Below are 12,830 nucleotides of genomic sequence, written 5' to 3'. Positions count from 1 at the left end.
GAGCGAGGCCAGGGATCGAACCTGAAACCTCATGGTTCCCAGTCAGATTCGTTAACCACTGAGCCATGACAGGAACTCTGTACATAGGTTTCTTATTCTTAATAGAATCATAGAAAATTAGCCACATTTGGGATGGTCTCCTTTACTCCAATGTCTTTAAAAAAGTGTTCCACTTTTTTGCCTAGTATTTTTATGGCTTCTTTGTATAGTTTTTAAACTTTAAACCATCTACAATTTATTTTAACTTTAAAGAAAAGGAAATTTCTATTTTCAGTGACTCAATTTCTCAGTACATTTTATTTTTTTTTTTTTGGCTACACCCACAGTATCAACCAGAGATCAAGCCCACACCACAGCAGCAACCCAAAGCCACTGTAGTGATGACACTGTCAATATTTTTTATTAAATAACCCATCTCTTCTCCTGTTTTTGTTTTTGGGGGTTTTTTTTGGAATTTTTCTTTAATTTTGTTGAGATATAATTAACATACAGAACTGTAAATTTATGGTATGCAACATAATGACTTGGCTTACAGGTATTGTAAAATGATTGTCGTAATAACTTTAATTAACATCTATCATCTCATATAGATGCCAAGAAAACAAAGGGAAAAGAAATAGCTTTTTTTCTCATGATGAGATCTTTTAGAATTTACTTTCCGAGCGACTTTAAACTGTATCAAACGGGAGTGTTTGCTCTATGGACATCATGTTGCACATTACATTCCCAGGTCTTATTTTCCTTATAGCTTTAAGTGCGTACCTTTCAACCTCTATCCAGTTCTCCCACTCCCAACTTCCTGCCTCTGTAACCACAAATATGATCTCTTTTTGTTGTTTTGTTTTTCAAAACTCCACCTATATGTGAGATTATATAATATTTGTCTTTGTCTGACTTATTTCCCTCAGAGTACTGCCCCCAAGGTCCATCCATGTTGTCAAAAATGGCAGGATTTCTTTCTCTTTATGGTTGAATAATATTCCATTGTGTGTATATATACACATATACCACATTTTTTTAATCCATTTATCTGTCTCTGGGTGCTTAGGTTGCTTCCATGTTTTGGCTATTGTAAATAATGCTGCTTTGAACATATGTTTGCAGTTTTCTCTTCAGCAAAGTGATTTTGTTTCCTTCACGTATATATCTGGAAGTGGATTTGCTGGATCATATAGCAATTCTGTTTTTACTTTCTTCAGGAACCTCCTTGGAAACCAGTGTTTTCTAAGGTGGTTGTATCAACTTAGAATTATACCAAAAGTGTACAAGAGTTCCCTTTTCTCCACATCCTTGCCTGTGTTTATCTTTTGTCTTTTTGATGGAAGCCATTCTCACAGACATGAAGTTTCCACTGTGGTTTTGATTTGCATTTCCCTGATGATTTGTGTTGTTGAGTACCTGCTGGCCATTTGAGTATCTTTGGGAAAATATCTATTAGGGTCTTTCACCCATTTTTTTTAAATATCATTATTTCTTTGCTATTGATATATAACTTATTTATGTATTTTGGTTGTTAACACCTTATCAGTTAAATGATTTGCAAATATTTTCTCACATTCCATAGGTTACCCTTTCATTTTGTTGATCATTTTTGCTCTGCAGAAATCTTTTAGTTTAATGTAGCCCCACTTTATTTTTGCTTTTGTTGACTTTGCTTTTGCTCTCAAATCCAAAAAATCATTGCCAGTGTCAGGGAGCTTAATGCCTACGTTTTCTTCTAGTTTTATGGTTTCAAGTCTTATAGTTAAGTCAAATCCAATTCAAGTTAACTTTTGTGAGTGGTGTAAGAAAGGTGGCTAGTTTCATTCTCTTAATGTGAATATCCAATTTTCCTAGCACCATTTATTGGTGAGACTTTTTACTATTAAGTATTCTTGACTCGCTTGTCACATATTGGTTGACTATATATGCATGGATTTTTTTTTTTTCCTCCACTGTACAGCAAGGGGGTCAGGTTATACATTACAATTACATTTTTCCCCCAGCCTTTCTTCTGTTGCAACATGAGTATCTAGACAAAGTTCTCAGTGCTATTCAGCAGGATCTCCTTGTAAATCTATTCTAAGTTGTGTCTGATAAGCCCAAACTCCCGATCCCTCCCACTCCCTCCCCCTCCCATCAGGCAGCCACAAGTCTCTTCTCCAAGTCCATGATTTTCTTTTCTGTGGAGATGTTCATTTGTGCTGGATATTAGATTCCAGTTATAAGTGATATCATATGGTATTTGTCTTTGTCTTTCTGGCTCATTTCACTCAGTATGAGATTCTCTAGCTCCATCCATGTTGCTGCAAATGGCATTATGTCATTCTTTTTTATGGCTGAGTAGTAGTATTCCATTGTGTATATATACCACGTCTTTGGAATCCAATCATCTGTCGATGGACATTTGGGTTGTTTCCATGTCTTGGCTATTGTGAATAGTGCTGCAATGAACATGCGGGTGCACGTGTCTCTTTTAAGTAGAGTTTTGTCCGGATAGATGCCCAAGAGTGGGATTGTGGGGTCATATGGAAGTTCTATGTATAGATTTCTAAGGTATCTCCAAACTGTTCTCCATAGTGGCTGTACCAGTTTACATTCCCACCAACAGTGTAGGAGGGTTCCCTTTTCTCCACACCCCCTCCAGCACTTGTTATTTGTGGATTTATTAATGATGGCCATTCTGACTGGTGTGAGGTGATATCTCATGGTAGTTTTGATTTGCATTTCTCTTATAATCAGCGATGTTAAGCATTTTTTCATGTGTTTGTTGGCCATCTGTATATCTTCCTTGGAGAAATGTCTCTTCAGGTCTTTTGCCCATTTTTCCATTGATTGATTGGCTTTTTTGCTGTTGAGTTGTATAAGTTGCTTATATATTCTAGAGATTAAGCCCTTGTCGGTTGCATCATTTGAAACTCTTTTCTCCCATTCTGTAAGTTGTGTTTTTGGTTTCTTTTTGGTTTCCTTTGCTGGGCAAAAGCTTTTCAGTTTGATGAGGTCCCATGGGTTTATTTTTGCTCTAATTTCAATCGCTTTGGGAGACTGACCTGAGAAAATATTCATGAGGTTGATGTCAGAGAGTGTTTTGCCTATGTTCTCTTCTAGGAGTTTGATGGTGTCCTGTCGTATATTTAAGTCTTTCAGCCATTTTGAGCTTATTTTTATTCATGGTGTAAGGGTGTGTTCTAGTTTCTTTGCTTTGCATGCAGCTGTCCAGGTTTCCCAGCAATGCTTGCTGAATAGACTTTCTTTTTCCCATTTTATGTTCTTGCTTCCCTTGTCCAAGATGAATTGACCATAGGTGTCAGGGTTTATTTCCGGGTTCTCTATTCTGTTCCATTGGTCTGTCTGTCTGTTTTGATACCAGTACCACACTGTTTTGATGACTGTGGCTTTGTAGTATTTCTTGAAGTCTGGGAGAGTTATGCCTCCTGCTTGGTTTTTGTTTCTCAGGATTGCTTTGGTGATTCTGGGTCTTTTGTGGTTCCATATAAATGTTTGGATTGTTTGTTCTAGTGCTGTGAAAAATGTCCTGGGTAATCTGATAGGGATTGCATTGAATCTGTAGATTGCTTTGGGTAGTATGGCCATTTTTACAATATTGATTTTCCCAATCCAGGAACATGGAATATCTTTCCATTTCTTTCCATCTTCTTTGATTTCTTTGATTAAAGTTTTATAGTTCTCGGCATATAGGTCCTTTACCTCCTTGGTCAGGTGTATTCCGAGGTATTTGATTTTGTGAGGTGCAATTTTAAAAGGTATTATATCTTTGTATTCCTTTTCTAATAGTTCATTGCTGGTATACAGAAATGCAACTGACTTCTGAATGTTAATCTTATATCCTGCTACTTTGCTGAATTTATGAATCAGTTCAAGTAGTTTTGGGGTTGAGTCCTTAGGGTTTTCTATGTATAGTATCATGTCATCTGCATACAGTGACAGTTTTATCTCTTCTCTTCCTATATGGATGCCTTTTATTTTTTTTGTTTGTCTAATTGCTGTGGCTAGGACTTCCAAAACGATGTTGAAGAGCAGTGGTAAGAGTGGGCATCCCTGTCTTGTTCCAGATTTGAGTGAGAAGGCTTTCAGTTTTTCCCCATTGAGGATTATATTTGCTGTGGGTTTATCATAAATGGCTTTGATTATGTTCAGGAATGTTCCCTCTATACCCACTTTGGCGAGGGTCTTGATCATGAATGGATGTTGGACTTTGTCAAATGCTTTTTCTGCATCTATTGAGATGATCATATGATTTTTTACTTTTGTTTTGTTAATGTGGTGTACGATGCTGATTGATTTGCGTATGTTGAACCATCCTTGTGAACCTGGGATGAACCCAACCTGGTCATGGTGTATAATTTTTTTGATATGTTGTTGGATTCGGTTGGCTAAGATTTTGTTGAGAATTTTTGCATCTATATTCATCAATGATATTGGGCGATAGTTTTCTTTTTTGGTGGTATCTCTGTCTGGTTTTGGAATGAGGGTGATGGTGGCATCATAGAAGGTCTTTGGGAGTTTTCCTTCTTCTTCAACCTTTTGAAAGAGTTTAAGGAGGATGGGCACCAGTTCCTCTTTATATGTTTGATAAAATTCACCTGTGAAGCCATCTGGTCCTGGACTTTTATTTGTAGGGAGTGATTTTATGACCTCTTCAATTTCATTTCTAGTGATTGGTCTGTTCATTTGGTCTGTTTCTACTTGATTCAGTTTTGGCAGGCTGTAAGATTCTAGAAAATTGTCCATTTCTTCCAGATTGTCAAACTTGTTGCCGTATAGTTGTTCATAGTATTCTCTTATGGTTTTTTGTATTTCTGCTGTATCCGTTGTGATTTCTCCTTTTTCATTTATAATTTTGGTTATTTGGGTTCTTTCTCTCCTCTTTTTAGTGAGTCTGGCCAGGGGTTTGTCAATTTTGTTCACCTTTTCAAAGAACCAGCTCTTGGTTTTATTAATTTTCTCTATTGTTTTTTGAGTCTCTACTTTATTGATTTCTTCTTTGATCTTTATACTTTCCTTCCTTCTGCTGACTTTAGGACTTTTTTGTTCTTCTTTTTCTAATTCATTTAGGTGGCGGGTTAAGTTGTCAATTTGGGATCTTTCTTCTTTTTTGAGAAAGGCCTGTATTGCTATAAATTTCCCTCTGAGCACTGCTTTCGCAGCATCCCATAGATTTTGAGCGGTTGTGTCTTCATTATCATTTGTTTCAAGGTAGTTTTTAATTTCCTTCTTGATTTCCTCATTGACCCATTGGTTTTTTAGTAGCATGTTGTTTAGTCTCCATGCAGTAGGTTTTTTCTCTTTCCTTTTCCCATGGTTGATTTCTAATTTCATGGCGTTGTGGTCAGAGAAGATACTTGAGATAATTTCTATGCTCCTAAATTTATTGAGATTAGCTTTGTGTCCCAATATGTGGTCGATTCTTGAGACTGTTCCATGAGCATTTGAGAAGCATGTGTATTCTGCTTTTTTTGGATGTAGTGTCCTGAAGATATCAATGAAGTCTAACTTTTCTATTGTTTCCTTTAGGCTCTCTGTTGCTTTATTGGCTTTCTGTCTAGAGGATCTGTCCATTGATGTGAGGGGGGTATTAAGGTCTCCTACTATGATTGTATTCTCATCAATATCTCCCTTTATGTCTGTTAATATTTGTTGTATGTACCTGGGTGCTCCTGTATTTGGGGCATATATGTTGACAATAGTAACATCCTCTCCTTGGATGGATCCCTTAATCATTAAGTAGTGTCCTTCTTTGTCTTTCTTTATGTCTTTTGTTTTAAAGTCTATTTTGTCTGATATGAGCGTTTCGACTCCTGCTTTTCTGTCATGTCTATTGGCGTGAAATATTTTTCCCCACCCTTTCACTTTCAATCTATATGTATCTTTTGTCCTAAGGTGAGTTTCTTGTAGGCAGCATATTGAAGGTTTTTGCCTTTTTATCCACTCAGCCACTCTGTGTCTTTTGATTGGGGCATTCAGTCCATTGACATTTAAGGTGATAATTGATAGATGTTTATTTATTGCCATTTGAACTTCGTGTTCCAGTTGATTCTATGGTTCTCCATTCTTCCTTTTTTTTTGGTTGGATGGTCTCCTGTTATTATCTGCTTGAGTGGTTTTTTTTTTCATTTTTTGCAAATGCAATATTTGGTTTTGGCTTGTGGTTGCCCTGTTTTTTAAGTATGCTAACCCCTTCCTATAACTGTGTGTTTTAGCCTGATGGTCCTGTAAGTTCAAACACTTCATTACTATATTAAAATTAAGAAGAGAAACATACAAACAAACAAAAAGGGTTATTTACTTCCTAACATCCCTTGCCCACATTTTATGGTTTTGTTGACTCTTTTTTATTTTTTTCTTTTTAATTTTATTTTGTTTGAGGCCTGTTCATGATTAAATCTGTATGCTGGCTTATTTGAGTGACTGCTCTCTGATTGCGGTTTCCTCAGTCCTAGTTCTTCCTCTTCTTTTTTTTTTTTCTTTTCTTTTTTCTTCCCTTTCCTTCCTTTCTTTTTGGTTTAGAGAAGCCCTTTCAATATTTCCTTTAACCTGGGTTTTGTGTTGCAGTATTCTTTAAGTTTTTGTTTGTTGGAAAAAATTTTTATTTCCCCTTCTATTTTAAATGATATTCTTGCTGGATAGAGTATTCTAGGTTGCATATTTTTTCCTTTGAGCCCTTTAAATATCTCTTGCCATTCCCTCCTGGCCTGTAGTGTTTCTGTAGAGAAGTCAGCTAATATTCTTATGGGGGTTCCCTTGTAGGTAACATTCTGTTTTTCTCTTGCTGCCTTTAGGATCCTCTCTTTATCACTAACTTTTGCCATTTTTATTATGATGTGTCTTGCTGTGGGTCTATTTGGGTTCAGTTTGTTTGGGGCCCTCTGTGCTTCTTGTATCTTGAACCCAGCATCCTTTAGATTTGGGAAGTTTCCAGCGATAATTTCTTCAAATATATTTTCCATCCCCTTATCCTTTTCTACTCCTTCTGGAATTCCTATTATGCGAAGATTGGCCCGCTTTATGTTATCCCATAGGTCTCTTATATTGCTTTCCAGTTTTTGGATTCGGTTTTCTGTCTGCTGACCGGATTTAGTGATTTCCATTATTCTATCTTCCATATCACTGATTCGTTCTTCTGCATTATTCATTCTGGTTTTTACTGTCCTTAGTTCAGTTTGCATCTCTGCAAATGAATGTTCTAGTTTTTCTTGGCTCCTCCTTATATTTTCTAGTTCCTTTCTGAGGGTATCTGCATTACTGTTCATATCTTAACTTAATTCCTTCAGTATTTTCACTATTTCTCTTTTGAACTCCAGGTCTGTCTGACTGCAGAGATCTGTTTCATTGTTGACTGTTTTAGGTGAGTTCTCCTGTTGGTTTGACTGGGGGTGGTTTCTCAGCTTCTTCATCTTGCTTGTTGTTTTCTTTCTCCTGAGGGAGTTGTACTCTCCGTTATCGGGCAGTGTTTGCCTTGTCACTGCCGTGGAATATTTCCTGAGGGCTGGCGTTGTTGGTCAATCTCTTTTGAGGCAGTGTGGCTTTTCTGGAGTGTTGATGGGGCTAACAGTGTTTCTTTGAAGCAAAGGAGGACTTCCTGAGGGCAGACAGGACTGGGAGGTCCACACCACGATGGTAGCAGATTTCACTAGGTCATGCAGATCTTGCTCTGGTGTTTTTGGGCTGTGGGGCTCTTGCAGGGGGTTGGCGGTGTTGGGCAGCTGTTCCTCAGGAGTGCAGCACCCCCTGGGGGCTGGAGCAGCTATCTGGGTCACTGAGAACCTAAGAGGCTCTTCCCTAGGGCAGCCCAACTCAGAAGGCTGGCCTGAGAATGTAGGCAGATCTTTTCACAGTCTGGCCAAGCTTGTTGCAGCTTTTCTGGGCTGCAGGGGCTCTTCTAGGGGGCTGGTGGTGCTGAGCAGCTATTCCGTGGGAGTGGGGCACCCCCTAGGGGCTTGGGCGGGTAGCAGGGCCACTGGAAACCCAAGAGGCTCCTCCCCAGGGCAGCGCGACTCAGAAAGACCGTCTGAGATCTTTTCCAGGCTTGGCCAGGCTTGTTGCAGCTTTTCTGGGCTGTAGGGGGTCCTGCCTGGAGCTGGCAGTCCTATACAGCTGATCCACTAGGGCACCCCCTGGGGGCTTGGGTGGGTAGCAGGGCCATTGGAAACCGAAGAGGCTCCTCCCCGGGGCAGCCCAACTCAGAAAGACCGTCTGAGATCTTTTCTTGGCTCGGCCGAGCTTGTTGCAGCTTTTCTGGGCTGCAGGGGGTCCTGCCTGGAGCTGGCAGTCCTATGCAGCTGATCCACTAGGGCACCCCCTGGGGGCTGGGGCGGGTAACAGGGCAGTTGGAAACCCAAGAGGCTCCTCCCCTGGGCAGCCCGACTCAGAAAAACTGCCCGGGAATTAGGCAGATCTATTCACTGCCTGGCTAGGCTTGTTCTAGCTTTTCTGGGCTGCAGGCCTTTTCTCAGGGGCTGGTGGTGTTTGGTGCTTCTCTGCGGAAGTGTAGCCCCTCCAAAGGGCAAGCAGGCCTGTGCAGGGACAGCCCCTGCGGTGGTAGGCTTCAGGCAATTGTTGGGGCCATCCCTCCTGGATGACAGGCAGCCCCAGGTTCGGCGAGAGCGTAGAGGGTGGCGGGGGTGGGGGGAGGGGATGCACTGGGAAGCACAGCTTTCAGCTAGCTAGCAGGCCTGTAAGCTTGCTGTGGCGTGGGGAGTATTCTATGGGGACCCACCCCTCTTCTCTCCCCTCCCTAGCACGGGCGCAGACCAGGCTCTTTTCCCAGGTTCCCTCTGATGCGGCTTTCCACTTCCCTGCCCCTAGAGTATTGCTCCCTTCCTCTGCGTCAGCTTTGTTTTCTAGTCTCCCAGGCAGTCTCTGCCCCGTCAAGTGGTTTCTAGACCTCCCAAGCAGGTTCCGCTCTGCCCAGCCCCCCCAGCCCGGGGACTATCCTCTGGAGCCTAGGTCTCGGTGCCCAGCCCCCACCCAGGCGCCCCCCGGCCCTTTCCCGGGGACTAACCTCTGGAGACGAGGACTCGGTGCCCAGCCTCCACCCCGGCGTCTCAATTTTTGGTGACTGTGCCCGTAGTTCAGATGGTCTGTTCGGTTCTTGATCGGCTTTTCCGTACTCCAACTTACTGCTACACTCTTCTCTGCATCTGGAGATTCCTCCGGTTCGTTTGATCTTTCCCCCGTGTAGGTGACTTTCCAGGGTGCGCGATCCCTTTCTCCTCCGCCGTTGCCTTTCGGGAGCGCCCGTCCCGCTCGGATTCACCTTCTCTCACTCTCCTCTTTTCTCCCGTTCTGCCCCGTAATGTCACGAACTTCTTGCCGTTATTGGAGTTTAGGTTCTTCTGCCAGCGATTGGTTGCTGTTCTGTGCGAGTCATTTATTCTGTAGATGTGCTTTTTTTTTGTTGTGTTTGTGGGAGAGGGCGAGCATGTCCCCCTACTCCTCCGCCATCTTGTCCTCTCTCCTGCATAGATTTATTTTGAGGCTCTCCGTTCTATTCCATCCATCTATGTGTCTGTTTTTATACTAGTACCGTAACTCTTTTGATTCTGTATCTTTATAATACAGCTTAAATTTAGGAACTGTGTTGCCTCCTACTTTTTTGTTCTTTATTGGGATTCTGTGGCTACTTGTGTCTTCTGTGGTCCCATATAAATTTTAGAATTGTTTTCTCTACTCTGGTTAAATATATACATGTTTAAGCTATAGATAGTTTGGGGTAGTATGGACATTTCAACAATATCAGTTCTTCCAAGCCATAAACATGTAATATCTTTCCCTTTATTTGTGTCTTCAGTTTCTTTCATCAATGTCCTATACTTTTCAGTGAGATATCTTTCACCTCCTTGGTTAAATTTACTCCTAAGTATTTTATTGCTTTGATACTATTGTAAATGATAGCGTTTTCCTTTTTTCTTTTTCAGATAATTTGTCATTAGTATATAGAAATGCCACTGGTTTTTGTATTTTAATTTTGTATCTTGCGACTTTCCTGAATTTGTTGATTAGATCTTAACAGGGTTTTTTTTTTGAGGTGTCTTTAGGATTTTCTCTATAAAACCATGTCATCTGCAAATAGAGATAATTTTACTTCTTCCATTCTGATTCTGATGCCTTTTATTTCTTTGTCTTCTGTAATTACTCTGGCTAGGACTTCCAGTACTATGTCAACAGTAGGCATCCTTATCTTGTTCCTGAATGTAGCATAACAGCTTTCAGCTTTTCACCTTTGAGTATAATGTTAGCTGCGGTCTTGTCATATATGGGCTTAATTATGTAGAGATACATTTCATCTACACACAGTTTGAGAGTTTTTATTTTGAAGGGATGTTGAATTTTGTCAAACGCATTTTCTCTATTATCATGTTTTTTTCTTTATTCTGTTAATGGGATGTATAACAGTTATTGATTTGCATGTATTGACATCTTTGCCTCCTACAATAAATCCCGCTTAATCATGTGGAATGATTTTTTTAAAGTGCTTTGTTGGTCTGTTCAAATTTTCTATTTCTATCTGTTTCAGTCTTGCTAGGTTGTATGTTTCTAAGAATTTACCTTTTTCTTCTAGGTTGTCCAGTTTGTTCTCATATCATTGTTCATAGTAGCTTGTTATGATCCTTTGTGTTTCGATTTTAATGTCTTATTTATAATTTTGTTGATTTGGGCCCTTTCTCTTTTTTTCTTCAGTTAGTCTAGCCAAAAGTTTCCCCGTTCTTTTAAATCTTTTCTATTGTTTTCCTGTCCCCCATTTCCTTTGTTTCTATTTTAATCTTTATTTTATTTCCTTCCTTCAGCTAACTTTGGGCTTAGTTTGGTCCTTTTCTCATTCCTTGAGGTGTAAAGTTGGGTTGTTTATTTGGGCTGTTTCAATTTTCTTGATGCATGTGTTTATGGCTATAAGCTTATAAAACTGCTTTTGCTACATCCCATAAGTTTTGGTATATTATTTCTCCTTTCTTCTTTGATCCACTGATTGCTCAGGAAAATGATATTTGATTTCCTTGTATTTGTGAGTTTTTCAGTTTCCCGTGTGCTCTGCTTTGGTTCCCTGGTTGGACAGGCTGATGGCTGTCAACAACAGTGGGCAGAGATACAACTTAGTTTCCCTGGCTAGGAGAGGCCCCATATCTGCTCCAAGGCTGGCGAGGCTCTTGTTTGGAGATCAGATTAGGCAGCACTATGCATCAAGTTCCCTGACCTGACAGGCCACCATCCTAGCTGTGAAGATGGTAGGGGCACTGGCCAGGTTCCCTGCTCAAGTACCCTTTTAATTGGAGTTGAGAATGGATTACCTGGATTCCTGGAGGTCCAGTTAGGTTTCCTGGAGGTGCTGGCAGCTGTATTCAGCTTTGGGAAGAGGTGTAAATGAATTTCCCTGGCCAATTGAGGCTATAGATTGGCCCCAAGACTAGCAAAATTATCGGGGACCTAATCAGGCAGACTGACTACATGGGGTCACTGGCTTGGCTCTCTGCTCACATTCTGTTGGGTCAAGCAGTTTTTCAAGGGCTCCGACCAGAATTCCTGGCGGGGCAGAGCCAGGAACTAAACTCCGAAGTGTATGGGGCTGTGAATTAGCTCCCTTGTTTGGGGAAAGCAAGAGAATAGCTCCAGGGCCACCAAAGCTCTGAGTTTGTGGTCCTGACTCAAGCTGACCCACTCCCCAAGTTTCCTGTCTAAATGGGGCCTCTGGCTGTGCTCTGTGGCCCATTAGCTCTACCTCACAGGCTCTTCACTCTAATATTTCTGAGCTAAACAGCTTCTCAAGTGTTCCAGCCAGGCCTTCTTGTCAGATGGGGCTAAGAGCTATACTCAGCAGTGGGTGGGACTGTGAATTAACTCCTCTGCCTAGGCCAGCAAGGCTCATTGTTTGAGGTCCCTACCATATTTCCTGCTCAGACTGTGCCACCGACTTGGCTCTGCAGATGAGCAAAGCCACTGTTTGGGACAACTACTTGGGGGATGCAGTTAGGAACTCAGCTGGCCAAGATCCAAGCACTGGTTGCCGCAAGCCCCTCCTGTGTCTCCATCACAAGCCCCACAGATCCTCCCAGGAAGCAACCCACAGTGCTTTCTTTTCTACCAGAGGAATTGAAGGCTGGGGGAGACCTGTCGGTTCATGGTTCATGCTGTACCAGCCCAGGGGAGGGGCAGCACAGTCAATGTGTAGCCCCTCCCCTTACCCTTCTAGTGTGGTCTGTCTCACTATTTGTGGTATAAGGGCATGCTTCAGCCTCACCTCTGTGTTCTAGGATTTTCACTGTAGTGCTTTGTCCATGAATAGTTAGTTGTTAGTTGTTCTTGTGAGGGGGAGTGAAGCTGGGAAAGGCCTATTTCTCCATCTTGACATCACCCCATTCACATTTTTGAATTGTCACCAGTATGTTCTTAAACATACGTTCTCTCTTTTTTATCACTACCTCATAACTATTCTAATTCTTATACCTTTCTAATATATTTTATGTAGAAGATACTTTTTTTTTTCCTTTTTCGCCACACCCACAGCATATAGAAGTTCCCAGGCCATGGATCAAACCTGAGCTACAGCAGTGACAGCCCCGGATCTTTAACCTGCTGAGCCACCAGAGAACTCCTATAGTAGAAGATTCTCAATTGCTTTTCACAATTTTCCAAGCTGTTCTTCCTCACTCTGTTTTTTCCAAATCTCAAAATATATCTTGTGATTGTTTTTTATTGTTAATGAATTGAGTTTTTATATGTGTTGGGAAGAAATTACCATCTTGACAATACTTAGTCTTGTCATTGGGGAAAATGATAAATCTGTCACTTATATCCCTTTTGTTCCTTCAGTAAAATTTTGTAGTTTTCTTATCAGG

General features: G+C 41.0%; 1 protein-coding gene across 3 annotated transcripts in view; it reads left to right on the top strand.

Annotated features, from left to right (window-relative positions):
* The window catches only part of NDC80 (NDC80 kinetochore complex component), a 63,244-nt gene that overhangs the window by 10,585 nt on the left and 39,829 nt on the right, over nucleotides 1–12,830 (top strand). The window lies entirely within an intron of this gene.

This window comes from Phacochoerus africanus, chromosome 8 (assembly GCF_016906955.1).
Source record: "Phacochoerus africanus isolate WHEZ1 chromosome 8, ROS_Pafr_v1, whole genome shotgun sequence".
In the NCBI taxonomy this organism is placed as follows: Eukaryota; Metazoa; Chordata; class Mammalia; order Artiodactyla; family Suidae; genus Phacochoerus; species Phacochoerus africanus.
This window is presented reverse-complemented; position numbering and strand designations above follow the sequence as displayed.